Here is a 14,036-nt window from a genome sequence, read left to right as displayed (position 1 = left end):
CACTATCTGTTCTAAATTTCCCTCAGCAAAGAAGTCGGAATAGCTATTAGTCAGAATTCCAGTTGGCATTCTGGAAGCCAACTGACCTGGCTCTCCCCAGATAGTTCCTGTACTTGTCCTAAGAAACGAAAGCTCTGAGAGGCTGCCAGGGAGGAGGCCAAATAGTTTTTCAATCTGATCAAAGGGAAAAGGAATATCCAGGGGAAACTACAGGCCAAGTACCCTGATGTCAATACCTGGAAAGAGTCTGGAACAGGAGGGCTGCTGCTCTAAGAGTTCAAACATTCATCCAAATTTTGACTGTACAAACTGTTGCAGTTTTGCATGTAAAGAAAAAACAAGTCATAAGACAGCACAAAATAAATACGTATTGGCTGTCTTTTTTACATTTGTAAAAGAAAAGATTTAGGAAAAAATTTGTACATATGGATGTACAAAGTGAGGCATTCAAAAGTAAAAGAGGAACTTTTAAAACAAAAGCATTCAAGGGAACCACAGGTTCTCTTGGTCTTGAACATGTGAGATCAGAATTTCCAGATATCATCTCAAACCAATAATCTTTGGCTGATAGACTTCTGTGGCTGGACAAGTGGCCAAGGCCTGCCAAGGACAAACCCTGGTATCTGGCAAATAGATTTATTCATGAGTAATCTCTGCAATGTCATTGGGATAGCTGACATATATAAAGTCCTTCACACAATAGTCCATGGCAACTTTGTTCTGTTTCAAATAAAGTAACCATAACACCAGAATTTCCACCACCAAATGTTCAAAAACCATGAGTGACTCACTCTCCTTCCTAAACTAATTTGGTTTTAAAACCATAATTGGGAATGATACACAATTTGAATCTATAACCTCTGAATGTGCCAGCGGGAGACTATCCAAATGCCAAGATACTAATAGAGCAGAATTTGATGCATCAGATTTGCACCAGGATCCATGCTCCAGTACATGTAGAGACGCATGCCATGGTTGGCAACCTTCAGTCTCGAAAGACTATGGTATAAGCCTACAGCACCCGGTATTCCCAGGCGGTCTCCCATCCAAGTACTAACCAGGCCTGACCCTGCTTAGCTTCCGAGATCAGACAAGATCAGGGATGTGCAGGGTAACAGTTGCTGCAGACGCATGCCATTTCATAGCCAAAAGCAGACAGGCCACTTCCTTTGAGAAATTTACAATCGAAAACAAAAAATGTGAAAACCTCAGAAGGGGGGGGAAGAGACAGATTAGGGCCCAATCCTATCCAACTTTCCAGTGCCAATGCTCTGTGCCAACAGGGAATGTGCTGCATCCTGCAATGAGTGGGTAGCCATGGAGGTCTCCTCAAGGTAAGGGAATGCTTGTTCCCTCACCTTAGGTCTGCATTGTGGCTGCATCAGCACTGGGCACTTAGGGCCCAATCCTATTCAATTTGCCAGCACTGGTACAGCCGCAATGCAGCCCTGAGATAAGGTAACAAACATTCCCTTACCTTGGAGAGGCCTCTGTGACTGTCTCCCCACCGAAGGATGCAATGCACACCTCATTGGCACAGCTGCACCTGCACTGGAAAATTGGATTGGGCCCTTAGTGAGGGATTAACATGGGCAAGTGCATTTACTTAGAACTTGGTTACACAGCTGGAATGAGGACTAAAGTGAAAATCCAAAGGCCATATGGAAGAACTTTTGAGGATGGATGTGAAGGAAGCAAAAAAAGGGGGCACTATGTACATGTTCAGGGAGGGTGTTCCATGCACAGAGGGAATAATGGAGTCTTGATAAAGAGGCTACCAGGCAATTGAAGGTCATAGAGTTGTTGTAGTGTGGTTGCAGGAAGGGGAATAATGAGAAACAAGGGCAGATAGAGTGGAGCAAGGATCCAGCTCACACAAGCTCTTCATTCATTCATTCATTCATTCACATTTTTATACCACCAAAGAGCTCAGGGCGGTGTGCACAGCTGCTCCCCTCCTGTTGTCCTCACAACAACCCTGTGAGGTAGGTGAGGCTGAGAGAAAGTGACTGGCCCAAGGTCACCCAAGAAGCTTCATAGCTGAGGGGGGGATTCTAACCAGGTCTAAGTCCACCTCCCAAACCACTACACCATCCTGGCTCTCTTTATCTGGCTCCTGTGATAATTGTGTTCTCCCAGCACCATCATCAGCTGCTGAGCTGAGAAATCATGCATCAGCAGAAAAGGCACTGCTGAAAGGACAGAGCTAGGACAACCCAGGGCCCAATCCTATCCAATTTTCCAGCACTGGTGCAGCTGCAATGCAGCCCCGAGGTAAGGGAACAAATGTTCCCATATCTTGAGGAGGCCTCTGTGACTGCCTCCCCACCACAGGATGCAGTGCACACCCCAGTGCACCAGCTGGAAAACTGGATAGGATTTGGCCCCCAATTATTATGCATGCCATAATAATTAGCTAACCCATTAGCTAACCCCTGCTAATTGGGTAAGAGGCACTTTTTCAAGTGGGTGCTTCTTTTTTTAGCAAGGGGAGAGTAACTGGCCCACCTCACCCCAGCACTGTCTGCTCTAGTGGCTGTCTGCTGGTATTCATTTGCATCTTTTTAGATTGTGAGCCCTTTTGGGACAGGGAGCCATTTAGTTATTTGATTTTTCTTTGTAAACCGCTTTGTGAACTTTTAGTTGAAAAGCGGTATATAAATACTGTTAATAATAATAATAATAATAATAATAATAATAATAATAATAATAATAATAATAATAATAATGCCACCCTTTCAGCAGCACTGCTTCTGCTGAGTTGTCACTGCTGAAAGGGGAGCCAGCATGATAATTGTACTTTCCCAGTGCTGCCCTTTCAGCAGTACCACTTCTGCCCAGGCACTGGAAGAAAGAGGCAGAATGAGGTCTCAGAAGGTGAGGAACAGTACATGGGAAGAGGCAGGCCAAGAGGGATGACAAAGGGAGAAGCTGCTGAGGCTCTGGGAAAGCCCAACTGTCACCAGCCTTTCAGTAGCAGTGCTTCTGCTGAGGTGTCACTTTGCAGAGCAGCTCTCAGTCGCTGAGCTGCAAAGCTGCTGAGCTGCATAGTGATACCTCAGCAGAAAAGCGTAATGATTGGGCTGTCCCATATCTTGAAAATATGATCAAGATGTGCATATCTTCTCTTCTGTCATTGGCACCTAATGAGTTCTTAAATGAGAAACAAGCATTTATCTCTGGTCATCCCCAGCTTAGTGACATCACTTCCTGCTCAATGGCATCACTTTTGGCCTTCATCAGGTGCCATAAATGCTATCTGGCCCAATGTATGAAACAAGTTTGACACCCCTAATCTAGGCTGTTTAGCACTTTCAGACCCAGCACAAATGAGAAAGAGAACTGTTGCTTGTGTCCATTGCTGGTGCTGCTTTAGTTCTTTGCACATGGCAAGAGCATACAGAATACTGTTTAACATTCTGTTCATGGGGGGGGGGGGGAATGCCTTTTACTTCAAATTTTTTTCCTTCCTGGGAGTGGTGTCCTCCACATTATTCATCAGTGACACACAATTCCAGAAGGAAAAAAGCAACAGTCCAACAGTCCAAATAAGCCTAGCTATTTATAGTCACCGGGTCCATTGCCTGAATTCATTAGATTCATCCTTGCCACATGGGATATGATTGGGTAGTTGTCTTGAAATGCAGGCCATGGCAGAAGGGGCACAAATGCACAGTGTTTGAATGCTGGTGGGTGCCACACCTTTCATAGATTTCCTTTGCTGCAGAATGAATTAAATGTTTGACAGTGCAGTCGTTAACCTGGCACATTAGATTGCTCTGTTTTTAATAAGGAAAGCTGAAGCTCTTTTTCCACTGGCTTTGGCCATAGTCTGTTGGAAAGGATGGTAAACAGTAACAGTAACTATGTAGTGCTGCCTTGCCTTCCTCTCTCAGTACAGGGTGATCTTGCGTGTCAGAGTACACCTCAGAAAAAACAAACTGACACCCTTCACATAAACTGGCTCACAAGTCTGGCTGACTCCACCTTTAATGTTCCAAAAAACATCTAGATGTTCATCATGGGCAATGGTCACATTCCTCTGCAGGAGCCCAACTTCCTGTGCCAAGGAATCATTTGCTCCATTGTTCCTCCACCATCAGGCATGAATTCTTGCTCAGATTGAATCACCTTATGCTGTTTGAGGAGTTCTTGGTGAAAGATCAAGGATTCTTCTGTACCAATCTTTATCCACTGAGTGCCCACCATGATCCTCCACCCATGCACACTGAAAAGACAAAGGATCCAAAGTTGTGTACTTTGGATAGAACCAAAACCACATATAAATCCCTAACTATAAACAGAAGTTAGAAGTCAAAGTTCCAAACAAAAAACATTGTCTTCAAACTTCAAAAAACAAAATGTATTATTACAGTAGCATTAAAATTTAGGGAAAATAGCTTAAAATCTGATCTTATTTACAATACAGGGTTTATAATGCAAATATATTGCACAAAAATAACGAAGCAAACATTTCACAGAAGGCAGAGGGAAAAGCGGAGCAGGTGTGCATTGACTCTTGGGTCTACTACTCACAGCAACAATAAACCTACATTCATAGAGGAGAGGCTTTCTCCCCCCCCCCCACATTCCTGTCTCCCTTTCCTCTACCAGAGGAAAAGTTTTTTCACTCCTTTCCCGAGATCCTGCAGCATTTGGGTTGTTTGTGGTTTCACCCTTTTTTGTGTTGATAATATATTTTGATGACTTTATGATGCTTAAGTCACCTTGGATGCCTCTTTTCAAGGAGAAGAGTGGGCTAGAAATATTTTTCACCCACAGTTTTATGACAAGCGCCCTTTAAATTAAAGGAAAAAAACTGTTTAACAATAGCCTTGTTAATGGGGGATTGGGCAGTCGGCAGACAATCCAAAAATTAGTCCCTCTCCAGGGCTTAGAACAACTTCACTCCTAGATAACTGTGTCCCCTCCCTTCTCCCTGAGCACGTGAAAGAATGCGAAGTGGAAGCAATTATCTCCTCCTCCATTCTTTCCCCTGCAGTGCGGCTCCCCGTGAAGGGAAGGGTCACTGCTTCGGAATGCAGCCTTTCTAAGCATCTGGAGAGAGAATGATTGCCTGATGTCTCTGTCGTGTATTACAAAAGTCAGCAAGGCTGTTTTCAAATAGATGAGCAAAGGGATATTGTTTTTTAAATGGATTTGCTTTAACAAAATTTTTGCCATCCGTGTGAGTTTTGAGAATGGAACCCTTATGGACACCGAGATTCAATCTGTATATTAAGTGTTGGGCCTCCTGTTAGCCTGAAAGGTATAACTTTTTTTTTTTTTAACTTGCTCAAATGTAATTTATTTTTAGGGTGAGCTGAGGTGAGTGGTTCTAAGTCAGCAGAAGATGAGATGGTCGTGTTTGTCCCAGACATATGTGCCAGCATTTGAGGCATGTTTAAAAGTAATTGTTTATTTTGGATCAGGATGGAACAGTTTTCTAAAGGGTCAACTCCTGCTTCTAGGACAGTGGCCATTTTAACCTTCTGCAGCAATTTGAACTCTGTAAGAGAAAATAAAACAACACCTGCAGACATACCTGTGCGTTATCACAATGATAAACCTTTTATACCTAGGGCCAAACTATTGATTTATTATTTATTTAAAATAATGATATCCATCCTTCCCTCCAGCTCATGGTGGCTCAATGCAGTCAGACATGTGGAGTACAACTCACTGTTTCAAACTTAAATTCAGGGGGCAGGGAGCTGGAGCTATGAATTTGATCAAGGCAGTTGCAGGGGCTACCATGAGCTTTTCTATTCTATTATTATTATTATTATTTTCTTAAAAAGAAGACTATTGCTATACTGATTTTCAACCAAAAAGTTAAAGTGGTTTACATAGCTATGCCTAATGAAATCAGCCTGTAGAAGAATAAAATATCAGGTCTTTGGGGGAGAAAAGTCACTTGAGAAGGCTGTTTTTTCAGCAAGCAAACAGCCCACAGGGAAAAGGTTAAGAAAGCAAGCAAGCAAAAAAGCATGTACACCCAGAGAGCACTCAAAACAAATCTGAATACCCTGATGATTTCATTACAGTTTTTTTAAAAGCCTGTTAGGAGACACTTGTCGTGTCTCCCGAGTCACATATACTGTACTGTAGTTTGGATCTCAAACCTATAAGTCAACGCATCAGAAAGCCAGCTGCTTCTCCTATCACCTCCTTCAGGGTCAGCGGCAGTATAACTTTGAATACCAGTTGTCGAGAAGCAATGGCTCTTACCTTCATTTCTTGTTTGAGGGCTTCCCAAAGGTTGGCTACTGTGGAAAACAGACTGCTGAACTAGGTTGGACGGGCTGCATCCAGCAGGGAGTCTTCATATGTTTTAGCCACTGTCAGTAGTAGTTCTACAGGCGCAATCCTAACCCCTTATGTCAGTGCTTTCCAGCACTGACATAAGAGTAATGCAGCTCTGAGGTAAGGGAACAAACCTTCCCTTACTTTGAGGAGGCCTCTGTGAGTGACACTCAACTGCAGGATGCAGCACACGTCCCATTGGCACCGCTATGCCAGTGCTGGAAAGCACTGATATAAGAGGTTAGGATTGCGCCCTACCTGTTTCAAGCCCCTGTCAGTAGTAGTGCTACCTGTTTCAAGTTTAGCAGATCTAAGAGCTAAATGTAGGAAGCTGTAGCGGTCTGTTTTTATCTTTGAATAAACAAAGGTTATCATGATGGAGAAGATAGCACTCCCACACACACATTCAAAATTCCCAGTTGCCCTTACCTTTTCTTACAGACAGACCCTAGTAGTGCTACGTTGTCTAGTTCAGAATGAATAACAACTGTCATAACAAAACCACACACAGCTGAAGACAGAGGCTAAAGTTGAATTGGTTTATAGAATTGAACTTTGCAAATAGGATGGCTTTCCAGAGTTCAGATTCAAGCTGTGTTGATGGATGAAGGTATTAATCATATATATATTTTCCAAAAAGCTTGAGAAGCAACGGAACATCTCCAATTTCAAGAGAAGCTGGGCTAGGCTCAAAGCCCCTACAGACACTCCTCTTTTTTAATGTAGCAGAATCACACCAGAGCTGCTATAAGTTATTTGAATTCTTCCACAGGGCCTGCCAAAGGCAGGGGCTAAAATCTTACCTAGGTCAGAGTTTGATCAGGCAGTCCAATGCATTCCTCAACTTTAGGTGGTTGTTTCTTTGCCAATTGTCAAGTCTGAAAGTTTCATCAGGGTTTGTGTGAGGACAGGGGTCTTTCAAAGAAGTTTCTGCTCAGGATTCAGTGAACTCTGGCATGGGATGGAAAGCTGTCATTAGTTGTTGGTCTAGCAAAAGTTACATCCACACGTCTGCCCCCCCCATCTTAGCTATCAAAAAATGTTGATGCGAGACCATTAATGCTGTGCTCCTGTTTTTCTGCATCTATATTGCGACAGGCATCTTCTCCCAGCACATGTCCAATATATATATCTGATTCCAAGAATTGAGAATTTATATGCTACCATCACCAGAGAAAAACTTTCACAAAATCTGAGTGATGCATGCCTTCAAATTACTGAGAACAGTTCCAAACTTCATATGTCCATAAATACCTCCAAAGGACTGTTTGGTTATAACTGACTTCCTTTTGTTGCCTCTGTGGCTCCTGGGATTTTTCAAAGAGCCAAAGGCAATTTGTTTTATGGTATGAAACATATCTGTGTGTACGTTGATGACATTCTGAATACTGGAGAAACTAAGAACCCAATTCTGAGCTCCTGGGGCTTGCGGCTGCAGTGGCACCGAAAACAGCTGCTGCCACATCCTGCACACCCAAGGCAGCCATGGGCAGCACCTCAGGAAAAGGGGACTTTCATCCCCTTCCTCCGAGTAAATGGGGGTACTCAATTCACTGCTGACCAAAAGTGAGGTAAAAGCGTTTGTGTTGGGCGGTGTGCCCGGCGTGAAGGCTCAGGATCTGGTGGAGTGTCACTCCAACGGTCCCACCTCCCTCCCTCCCCACTCCCTCTCCCTGGCATGCCTCTCCGCACCTCCCCATCATGCCTCCTCCCCACCCTCTCCCTGCTTTCCGCCCGCTTCCTTGGAACGCCTCCTCCCTGCCTCCCCCCACACCCCCACTTCCCTCTCTGCTGCTTGGCAATCTGTGCAACCACAGAGCAGTGGAGGCCGGGTGCCCACCCGGTGCTAGCCCACTGCCGACCAGTGCTGGGCTAGCATGGGTGCTCACCTGGTGTTAAGGCTTACAAACGTGCCTTACGTTTGTTGGTGACAGTACACTCTGGTGGTAAGCTGGCCTGGGGAGCTCAGGATTGGACTCTAAGCCAGTACACTTGGGAAACCTAGATTGAGTACTGACAAAACTATCATCTGTGGGCATGAGTATTAACACATGCATTTTCTGGTCATAGAAGACCTAAAAATTGTAGCAACCAATTTACATTCTGTAGAAGAGATGTGCTATCACAGAGGCACCCTCACCAAAGTCATTATCAGAACTAAAGACTTATTTTGGGTCGCTAAATTATTATGGTAGATTCTTATCCAACTGGACTTTTGGAAAAGGAATTAGACACTAATGGGGTCAAGAACAGGAAGCAGCTTTTGCAATAGCACAGAAAATTGCCAGGCTTATCCATCCTCAATTCATTATAACAGTTTAAAAAAGTTTATTTTGTCCTGTGATGCTTCTCCATATGGATTGGGAGCGGTTTTGGCCCACTGGATGTAGGATGGATCAGAGTAGTTGTCCATCAAGTTAATTGGCCCCAGCACAAAAAAAAAAAAATGCACAGCTAGAATGGGAAGCAATTTGAAATAAATTAGTTGCAGGTATTTTGTCTTATACTCAGGCCCACAAAATCTTGTATTAATTTATCTGCATTGGCTGCCTGTGTGTTCTCAAACACAACTGCAAGTGTTGGTGAGAATGTATAAAGTCCTTTCTCATTTGGGACTGAGATAACTTGAAGGACTGCTTCTTCCTGAATGAATGTGCCTATCTTGTGAGATCATCTCAGGTGACCCTTCTGTGGGCAGCAACTTTGATGTTTTGGTTGGTGGTGGCACCACCTCTTCCTCTGAAGCTTACGACTGTCCCCCAATGCTGATCTTTGTAAGGGACATAAGAAACTTTTGCTTCATTTGGCTTTTGATTAATGTATTTTCTTTTGGTTCTTCTGTTGGCTGCTATTTATTGCTTTTGTTCATTGTATTCTTCCTTATTGTTTTGATTTTTTATTTGTTTTATTGCATTGTTTTTATTCATGTGCAAGCTACCTTGAGCTTCCATAGGAAAGGAAAGGCAGGGTCAGTGTTTTGAAACAAATAAACAAACATGGTTTCTAGTGTGATCTATGAAACAATGTTTGAAAAATACTGCTCTACCAACAATGACAAAAACCCAACCAGATCTCCCCAAAGAATACCAGCATTCCATCTGTGGGTAATGGTTTCTTTATCATAAGGGGCCAATACACAAGAGGCCTAAGATTTGATTTAAAAAGTGAATGAGGAGACATTATTGTTCCACAAATAATGATGTCATTCTATGGGTAATTAAGAGCTAATAAGTAACATTCTTCCCTTTTGGCACAGAGCATAGATGCACACATATTCTGACATATGCTGTGGGGGGAGTGTGTGTGTATTGCCTCTGTGGAAAGCTGACTGCCGCATTTGTTTGACACTGGATAATGCTTAAAGAAATGGCAAAGCTTGTAATATTTTAACAATATTATTAACAATTTTAACATAGAAAGAAAGAATTTTCAAGAACTGCTTAGCCATCATCTAATTCAACTCCACTGATGACATTGTAGGAATCTTCCTGGAGTTCACAGAAGCAAATAAATCAATGCAGACTCCTTTTTTAAAAATACCTAATGCATTTTCGGAGTGTGATATTGCAACATTTAACTCTGAGATAGTCAGAAATTGCATAACAAGGATGTCTTCCAATCTTATGGTGGTGGAGGTCTGAATAAATCACATTTAAGTTTCAGTTCACTTAAAAGGGTGCCAAGTTTGAAAACTGCTTGGAAGCCTGCTGTTGGGGTCCCTGTGCACCCCAAGATGCCCGACTTACTGGGGGAGGAGGCCTGGGGAGGAGAGCCAACAGGGTGAGATGGCCCGGGTGGACCTGGAGGTCCCTTCCTCTGCGACACCCACTAGGCCAGGCCTTAGCCCGAGAGAAGCAGCGCCCCTCAATGATGTCACTGAGAGACGGCGTGAGCCGCTGGGGCCAAGTGGTGGGGGAGGAGCCATGCCGAAACAGGCGGCACAGCAACCACCAGGGGACAAAACTCAGGGGAGAGACCAGTCAGTGGGGTTGCCCTATGGCAGGAAGGGGGCCAGGACCCATAGCCAGGATCCCAAGGCAAGTCTTTAGGCAAGCGAGACACAGTCAGGTAAGGTCCAAGGCTGGGCCCCTTTAATTGGGAGGCATCTTCAATGCTCTCAGCAGGAAGAGGAGGGACCAGGGCAGTCCCATAAGAGGCAAGAGGCTGTGATGACAGGCAGAACAGAACTGGAGACAAGGCAGGAGGCTGTGCAGCCAACAGCTCCTGCCCAGGACCCAAGACAGACCAGCCAAGGCAGGGAGAAGGACCAGGGTGCCTTAACCCCCTTCCCCTGACCAAGTCTGAGGCCTCTTGCTGGGGTGCCCTGACTGCACACCCCATCACACCTGCACATGGCACAGAAGCTCTGTCTGTCAATACTAGTTTGCACTCTGCACATGTTCAGAAGCACTCCATTAGTATTATTTCAAATTTTCATATGCTTATTACTTCAGTGCCTTGGGATTAAATTTCTTTTTAAAAGAGGGAGCTTTGGCTCAAATTAAGCTTATTGCTAGTTATTGGGAGGTTCCTACCAGTGGGGCACTGCAAACGTTTTATTTTGTTACATTTGCTTTTAAACATGTGTATGAAGCTGCTGGAGTAGATTGTCCATCATTTTGCATGATGTCCAATGCTTTTTCTTTTTCATCAAACCAAGCCGCGATAATATCTTGGGCCCGACTCCAACAGCTGAAAAGCAGCTATGTTCAAGACTGAGTTTCTCCAGATGTGCCTGGTGTACCATGTGCAATCCATCCTCTACCTGTTGGCCCTAGCCATGAACATCCAAGCATTAGTAACCTTCCATTTAGATTACTGTAATGTGCTTTCTGTGAGACTGATGGAAGGTGACAGAATAACCAGGGTAATGTGCCACCCATTGGGGCAAAATGCTTAACAGCTTAAAAGCCACACTGCATAAAGGTACACAAAATAGAAAAAGCTGTTTTAATTTAGAAAAGCTGCTTGAAGGAATAATTTAGAAGAGAAACCTTGAGCTTCAGAGGCTGTGATACACTTCAGAGTTTAGAAAGGGAGTAGCAACTAGGGTAACAAGGAAGATAAGACTCCCTCTTGGCAGAAGTATACGGCCAGCCAAGATATCACAAGCTGAGAAAACACATGTATGCAACATTGTAGTCATTAGAAGTAAGAAAAGCGTTTAGCTAACCCAGACACAGACACCTGCAAGAGACGAATTTAGAAAAGAAAAGAATACCCGTAGATACTCAGGTATAGTAGGTGAAATTTTTGCCAAGTAATCAAGCTCCAATTCTCACTTCGCCTTATCTCCGGGTCAATCAGAGGCCAGAGTCTTTCAACTCTGAAAAGGTTCTTTCTCAGCTAAGCTTAGGCAGGCAGCTGGTTAGTTGCTATAGTTACTTTCCTGGGACGTTCCAACCAAAGTTAACCTTTTATTCCCCTCCGTTCCCTTTTGCTGCTGCAACCAGATTCCCTTTTGCAAAGGCTTTGCATTTGGCAGAGGTCTTTTTTTTTTTTTCCAACACCAGGATGGGATCCCCTTTCCATTTGAAGCAACAATTCCCAGGCTACAATTCAATGCAGCATTACTTAAGAATAACACCCATGGAAAGCAGTGGATCTACTTCTGAATAAAAAGGGTTGCAAATATATGCAGCTGCCTCTCTCTGCTGTTAATTGAATTGCACACTCTCAGTTATGTGTAATGGGTTGTATGTTGTATATAGAGCTTCTGGCTCAACACACCAGATACCTTAAAGGTGGATTTGATTCATGGTTCTCCTGCAGTGGTTGCCAACCCTTTTCACTTGCATATCCCTTGGCAATAATAAATTGTACCCTTCATATTAGCTAGCATGTATGCACTGCTGAAACAGAGATGCCTGCGTTGGCTCGGTCATGTCGTGAGAATGGATGATGGCCGGATCCCAAAGGATCTCCTCTATGGTGAACTCGTGCAAGGAAAGCGCCCTACAGGTAGACCACAGCTGCGATACAAGGACATCTGCAAGAGGGATCTGAAGGCCTTAGGAGTGGACCTCAACAGGTGGGAAACCCTGGCCTCTGAGCGGCCCGCTTGGAGGCAGGCTGTGCAGCATGGCCTTTCCCAATTTGAAGAGACACTTGGCCAAACAGACTGAGGCAAAGAGGCAAAGAAGGAAGGCCCATAGCCAGGGAGACAGACCAGGGACAGACTGCACTTGCTCCCAGTTTGGAAGGGACTATCACTCCCGAATCGGCCTTTTCAGTCACACTAGACGCTGTTCCAGAACCACCTTTCAGAGCGCGATACCATAGTCTTTCGAGACTGAAGGTTGCCAACATGTAATAATATAATGCCTCATCTCCTCTCTATGAAAACCCAGACTTCATGTATTCATCACAGTGTTTTCTCTTTTTATCTGTTTGAGGAACAGAAGACTCTGCCTTTGCACTGTTTTGCACCAGAAGTGTGCTGAGAAATTCTGGGTGATTGATCACTTTCCATATTATGTTTCAGCTTTTTTACTGTGCTGGTTTTCAGTCACTGGTTCATACATGAATTGATGACCAAAAACTAGCTGTTGGTGGGGCTTTCAAAGCCAACTAGCTTCAAAGTTTCAAAGTTGGTGGGGTTTCAAAGCCAACCCTTCCTGCCTTGCTGGTCCTTGCAAGGTATTCTGGAACATGACCTGCTTTTTTCTACCATCATTCCATTCTTTTTCAATTACCCCTAAAGGTCCTGTTGAGTGTCCCTGGGAGTACATGAATACCAGGTTGGGAACCATTGTTTTACAGGTATGTTGTTTACAGTGCACTTACTTTGATAGTGTTTACAAAAAGGTGGTGAAGACCAGAATTTAAAAAGAATAAAAATGTATCTTATGATCTTTTACTATGTTTTTAATAAATTAGAGGCTACAGTTCTTAGGTAACAGTGGTAGGTTATTTTTCAGGATCTGGCCTGGGGTAAAATCAGACAAAACTATTGTCAGACACCCATCTAAGTTTAACCCCTGACTTATCCGAGGGTCATAGAAAATTCCATAATTGTTGGCTCAAGACCTGCCCTCGACTTATCTGTGGGGTTGACTTATGGGTGGGTATCTGCGGTGCATTTAATTAGATAAGCAAAGAACATCCTTGAGTATCAGCCTTTGAATTGTAACTGAAATGGAGAAAGAAATGAATGTCAAAGGGAGTTGGTGTAGGTTTGATTAGGAAGGTGCAGAGAGAGAGAGAGAGGGAGAAAGCAGTTTGCCTGGCATGTAATGTCTGAGTAATTTGTTTGAAGGTACATGGGAGAAGGATTTCTTAAAAAGAAAATGTGATGCAGTGAAAGTTTGGCTTGTTTTATGTTAAAATATATGAAAAATCACAAGAAGCTGGCTGAAGCCTTAGCTCAAAGGGATTACACTTTAACAGGTTCTAGGCAACCACTAAAGGGAAGAGGTCACTTCTAGCAAGGATATACACCACTATAGCCCCCTTAAACGTACTCAAAGTAACTGGTCACAAATAGAGTAAAACTGTTAAAAGGAAGTTTAAAAGACTTTGGTTTGCAAAGGTTTGCAGAGGGCCCACAGGGAATACACTAAAACCAAGAGAAGAGATGCAAAAGAGATAAGATAAGTGGCTAAGACAGGCAAGGCCATCCTAATTAGGAAAGGTTTAAAAGGAATATATGTCAATAAATGGGCCAGAAGTTCTACCAAATAAGGTCTTCACACCTGTGTTTAAGTGTTTTTGCGTTCTCTTTAATGAGG

The 14,036-nt window shown here is 43.6% G+C and overlaps 1 pseudogene; it reads right to left on the bottom strand.

The window, feature by feature from the left end:
• Positions 1-1,009: 1,009 nt before the first annotated feature.
• On the bottom strand, positions 1,010-1,129 carry LOC136637576 (5S ribosomal RNA; annotated as a pseudogene).
• Between the last annotated feature and the right edge of the window lie 12,907 nt (positions 1,130-14,036).

This window comes from Tiliqua scincoides, chromosome 1 (genome assembly GCF_035046505.1).
Source record: "Tiliqua scincoides isolate rTilSci1 chromosome 1, rTilSci1.hap2, whole genome shotgun sequence".
Taxonomy (NCBI): domain Eukaryota; kingdom Metazoa; phylum Chordata; class Lepidosauria; order Squamata; family Scincidae; genus Tiliqua; species Tiliqua scincoides.
This window is presented reverse-complemented; position numbering and strand designations above follow the sequence as displayed.